Below are 6,000 nucleotides of genomic sequence, written 5' to 3' on the forward strand. Positions count from 1 at the left end.
TATGACCACAATAATAGTATATAACAACCAACAACAAAACCCAGAATGAGGGTACTTCCAAAAGTTTGTGGAAAGATAGAATTAAAAGATAATATGAATCTTTCCATGAACTTTTTGAAGACCCCTTGTATAACAAGAAACATTTATTTAGCTAACCTGTTTGTGGCCAGCTGGAGCTTGGGCGGAGCAAGGCTGGACTCAGCTTTTCACCAAGATTTGGGCTTAAAACGTGTTCAGTCTAGGGCCAGGCTTAGGGGGCGGCAGCAACCTCTGGGAAACTCTTCCCCCAACCATGGCGGAAACACACAAGGTACCCTAAGGCCTCAGCTTGGAACAGGCCCACTGTCACTCTATCTCATGTAATGGGCAGAGCTAGGCACGTGGTTAAACCCCAAGTGAAGGAGCAAGAGCGTAAACACTGCCTGGCCCTTGAGTGAGAAGAAACACAAAGTCTTGTGGCTATGGGCACGGGCACAGGGAGGAAGGAGGATCTGGGGCCAGTGATGCACTTACCCTAAGAACCAAACACTGGGCAGACCTCGAAAAGGGCCCCACACTGGCCCAGCCCTGCCCTCCTCACCAGCTTCTCACCTTCATCCAGTCTCTGCGTCATCAGCTCTGGGTCAAAATCTGCTAGGACCCTGAGCAGGAACACTCGCAGCATATGAGGACCACAGACCCATTCATTCTCCAGCCCCGTTCCCATTTTCCCAACATCTGGACGTGCTCCTGGGAGCCATTAATCTCGGGCAATTTCTTTCCTCACTTGATTTGTTTATTTAAGGAAAACAAGTTGCTCCTAATTAGAAACACTGCTGTTGAGATGTTCAGCACATCCTAGGCTGCCTATTTTCAGACCTGCTACCTAAAATTATACCTGTGCTTTTAACATCTGTGAGTTTGTTCAGCAACTGTTCTGAGTGGAGGCTTCTGGCGAGAGAGACTTGGGCTGTTGTGGGGCTGAAGGAGGAGGGGACAGGGGGATACGTGCGCTTTGGAGCACTGTGAGGCGCAGGCATTTGGAAAACTGAAACATGCAATGTCCCAACACTCTGCTCAGAGCTGGCACCAATTGGTGAATTGACACTGGGAAGGTGCATAGGATGAGCACAATTCAGACCTGAGAGCAGAGAGGAGAGTAGTCTCAGAGGGTCAGAGACAGCTTCTGTGTGCAAGTTCCCAGGTGAGTTCACACCTGTCCCCCACACGTTTACACCCCTGTGGATGCTCAGACACACCTGCAGAGATGCACATGATCGGAGGTACACACATACACGAGACATGCACAAAAGTTACACTGCCACACAAACAGGCACACACACTCAGAAACACCCGCATGTACCACCAGAAACATGCAAGAAAATACCATGTAACACTCCAAGTACACACACGCAGAAACTCACTCATACGCAGGAGACATGCACAGAAGTTACACTGCAACATGCAGAAACACACATTCAGAGACACATACGCACAGAAACACACTCACATGTACACTGCAACCAACACACTCAGTATCACACTCAGAAACACACACACAGGTATCAATCAAGTGTGCAATGCTAAACACACTCAGAAACACCTATGTACATGCAGTGAGACACACAAAAGTTTACCCTGAAACACCCACAGGTACACACCCACAGAAACACACGTGTACACAGAGAAACAATCAAATGTACATTCTAACACTCACAGGTATACATGCTTAGAAACACACATACATACACAGGGATGCTCACAGACATTACACCATGACAGGCATACACACATACACAGAGAGAGACAATCGAGTGTGTAATGCTAAACACACACACGTGCACATAGAGACACACACAAAGGTGCATTGAAAAACTTGCAGGTACATAATGCCTGTAAGTGCATAGTCCAAATTCACACTCGCATCGTTGCACACACATAAGCAGGCACTCACAAACACCCACAAAGATATGTGCAGTCAGCACATACAGCTACTAAAACATGCACCCAGGCCAACACACAAAGCTCTAACCAGGTATTTCTGCACAGACCTTAAAGTACACATGTACTGGGCAGGCATGAACCTGCTTGGTCACAGACACAAATGTAACATGCATACAACTGCTTAGTACTCTCTAAGTGCATATGCATGCCCACACTCGCACTGACTCACACATGCACCCACTCTTGCAGGTATGCACACACGCACACACTCATAAATCCACTGACATGCACACACACGCACACTCATAAATCCATCAGGCATCACACACACATTCATGTTGACACTATCCACACATGTGTGCACACATACACTTAAGATTCTCATGTAAGTCATATTCATATGAACACATACACACAAACCTGCATGAGAATTCACATGTAGGCACACATTCACACATGTGCACGTGCGCACACACACACACACACACATACACACACACACACACACACACCCTATTCCACCAGGGCAGCAAACTGTTCATTTTCTCAAGAGTCTTAAAAGTCTTACAGACTAAGCTAGCACGTAAGGGAACTGCTCCTGCCCCAGTCCCCACTGCATAGCCATTAACTCACTCGGTGTCGTCTGGGACGAGGTCTGCCTTCCTCACTGGTGGTTTCAGCATGAACCCAGGGCAACCCCCAAGCCTCAAAATCACTCAGAAAGAAGACTGACCAGTGCATTGTGTTCCCCACCATCTCAGCATCCCCCACCCAACACACACACAAGGTGGTAAGATACCTCTTTCCCCAGCGTGGCTGTTCCTGCCAGGAACAGCAGTCTTGCCTGCTCAGCATGGGGCAGCCCTCAGGTCCTCAGCAGACTAGATGCCTGACACCCAGACATACTGAACTTCTCTGCCCTGGTCCCTAGACAGCTGCAAAGTTGAAGCCATGGAGACAGCTTACCTCCACCTCCTGTTGTCATGGAGACTCAGCAGCTGGGTGCATCCAGCCCTCCCAGACCACCCTGGGCTCCCTACTAGGACTGCTTTTATGAGGATGCAGGGAGGGGGTGGGGACTGCAGGTGTCAGATGATTGGAAAGAACAAGGGCCCTGCCCCCCAGTCAAGGATCATCTGGTGCTTGGGTGGGACAGGGCCAGCCTCCCTGGCAAAAACAGCACCAGGATGCCCATGCGCAAGATCTGAAAGCAGACAGCCTTGATGCTGCCAGCACAGCTCCATGCTTTGCTAGACTCCACACTAAGTGCTTTCCCTGAACCTTCTCAGTTAATCCTCCCAACACCCTTCTTAAGTAGGAACTATGAACTCCATTTTACAGTAGAGGAACCAAGGTTTGGAGAGTGAAGTGACTGGTCCAACTTAGACTTGATCTGAGCCCTAGGTCTCTTCAATACTGAATTACATCACCTCCTGGGATCTTGAAAATCTCATCTGTGACAATCACTCAGGGCCATAGAGTGTCTGAATTGGGACCTCTGTGGTCATGAAGTCTCTTCGTTTTAGAGAAGCAGCAACTGGAGCCCAGAGAAGTCTGGTGATTTACCCAAAGTCACACAGCAAATGAAGGCAAATTTGAAGCTCAACCTCCTAACCCAGAGATGGGGAACTTCCCAGTACATCAAGTACCGGCTCTGACACCCTGGAGGAATCCCTGGGTCTTAGCAGTCTATGGAAGTATCTCCTAGCTTGGTCCTGGGTCAGAATCCCAAGCAAGGGGAGCAAGTCCTCAGAATCTCACTTCATGTACTAAGAACTGTCTAAGAACCATATAGCAATGCTACTCCCCAGAGACAGACGCCCAGCCAGAGCAGGCAGAGATTACAGACAGGGCCAGGGGAATATTTCCAACCCTCAGGTCATGGCCAGAAGCACATCCACTTGCTGACTACTGGTACATCTAGATGAACCTGAGCCTAGGCTGGAACCCCACTGAGGAAGCATGAGGTCATCTATGAGGCCGTGACCACAGGGGTGGCTCCAAAATGATCCTTCGGGCCCGGGTAGCCTCTTTGGAGCATGCTTTTCACTGGGAGGAAAAATAATCTGGCTAAACTCATCAGCTATGTGTGGGACTCAGTAGAGTCTCTAGGGGCCTGGAGTGTGGGGGGACCACCCACACCCCCAGAGCTGGGGATGAGAATGCCAGGAGTCCCTATCCACTTGTCCCTTCCAGCTCCCTTTCTGCAAAAAGTCTGCACCTCCCCAGGCTCCAATCAAAATGGTCTTATTGAACAGCCCAGGAAACTTCCCTAAATTTTTTGCTCACCTAAGGAGCAGTCCCTTTGGAGTTGCAAGGAATGGCAGGTGACTTCCACCCCTCCTAGTGGCTCTGCCAAGGAGGTGAGTTGACTCCTGCGATGACAATTGGGGTTGCTGGAAGGGCCTAAATGGAGGCGATCTGGCTGAGTGGGTCTCCTCTTTACACAAACACACGCACCCTGGAACCAACATAAGCAAGTCTGCAAAGCACTCTACACAAAGCCCATCACCTGGGCAGCTCTGGCTGCTGGCTCCAGATGACAGGAAGCCTCACTGACCAGAGTATCACCTCCACAAACACCTTATAAAGCCAACTTGGAAATATGACTAGCTCCTTCTCCCTTGGAACTCTGAACAGGCCACGAAGGGAGTGATTCCTGAATCAAATTAAAAGGGCCCACTGCCTTCCTCTTGGCCCACCTCAGCCTGAGAAGCCCTTGAGTGCATGACTTCAGGGGGCACGGGGATGCCAGGAGGAAGGACGACTGGATGAGCCGGAGTGTCCCACCCTCTGCCAGAGGAGAGAAAGTTTGTCATTCACCCAGAGATGAGCTGTCACCACTCTGGGTTCTTCACTCACTGGGCTCTGGGCGCTGAGCTCCCAGCTCGCGGGGAAGGGGACGCGGCTGAAACTGGAAGCTCAGATCTGGGGGCAGGAAACGTTTTGCAGCAGCTCCGCGACCCGCTCCCTTATGGAGCCCTCTTGCCAGGTCCTGGCCTCTGAGTCCTTACCTGAGGGGTCTCAGATACTTGCAAACTCTGCCATCGGAGCTCAGCTGGCGCCTGGGGGCTCTCCCGCGACTCCCGCGTCCCGCTCGGCGCGCCCGCTCTGTGGGCGCCTTCCCCGCGGCCAGGGGCTGCAGTGGCATCGAGGAAAGAGGAGCTGGGCTTTCCTTCCTCGTCGCCGAGGCTCCTCCAGTCGGATCTGGGGGCTATTTCTCCCGATCTGGTGCAAGGGGCATCCTCCGCGCCTCCAGGGTGAAAGTGGGAGAGTGTGCGCCCCGGATTGCAGCAGCGGCGACAGCGGTGGCCGGGGACGAGGAGGCGGTGGCGACGCCAGCCGGTGAGCCGGGGAGGCGGGCAGAGGCGAGAGGAAGTGAAAGCCGGGCTCCTGCGAGCCTGGCGCTCGGGCGGGCTGGCAGGCGGGTGGCACTGCGGGCGCCCAAGACACGGCGAGGCCCCGCGCAGGCACCCGCTCCGGGGATGCCCGGGCCCCGCGCGCGCCGGCGCCGGCTGCGGCTGGACGCGGGGCTCCGGCCGCCTCACCTCTCACTCGCCGCCTCCCTCGCTGCCTTGCTTGCTGCCCGGGACTTCACGTCTCCGGCCCGAGCTCCCCGCGCCTCCGCCGCCGCCGCCGCCGCCGCCAGCAGCGTGCCTCGGTCGGCGCGCTCCACAGCACTGCCTACCGCTTAACTCCTTGCATGCCACCTGGCCCTCCCGCAGCCTCCCGGGGAGCGGGGCAGACCCGGTGCCAGCCCTGCTGCGGAGATCGAGCAGGGGCCTCGGTTTCCTCGTCTGTAAAATGGGTCCGGAACCCACGTCATCGGGTTGTTGGGAAAATTAACTGAGACGATGACAATTACGCAGGGTGCTAAACGGCCTGGAATTGAGTCCGTACTCGATTAATGGCCGAGGGTTTGTTGCTGCTGCTGCTATTGTTCGGGAGGCTTAGCACCACCGTACCTCGCAAATAATAAACACCCAACAAAGGGCGGTTTTGTTTTTTGGTGTTTAGTTTGTTGTTTTAACAGGCGGTAGGTTTTAGCTGCGTGACCTCTGGGTGATCACTCCCCTC

The 6,000-nt window shown here is 53.2% G+C and overlaps 1 protein-coding gene across 2 annotated transcripts in view; it reads right to left on the reverse strand.

The window, feature by feature from the left end:
• Positions 1-5,577, reverse strand: part of WSCD2 (WSC domain containing 2) — a 127,634-nt gene extending 122,057 nt beyond the window's left edge. For both annotated transcript variants that reach the window (XM_063087242.1, XM_063087244.1), the window contains exon 1: positions 4,938-5,577. The gene's annotated coding sequence lies outside the window, so the exon portion shown is untranslated. The remainder of the gene's footprint in view (positions 1-4,937) is intronic.
• Positions 5,578-6,000: the final 423 nt, after the last annotated feature.

Source organism: Cynocephalus volans, chromosome 2 (genome assembly GCF_027409185.1).
Source record: "Cynocephalus volans isolate mCynVol1 chromosome 2, mCynVol1.pri, whole genome shotgun sequence".
Lineage (NCBI taxonomy): Eukaryota > Metazoa > Chordata > Mammalia > Dermoptera > Cynocephalidae > Cynocephalus > Cynocephalus volans.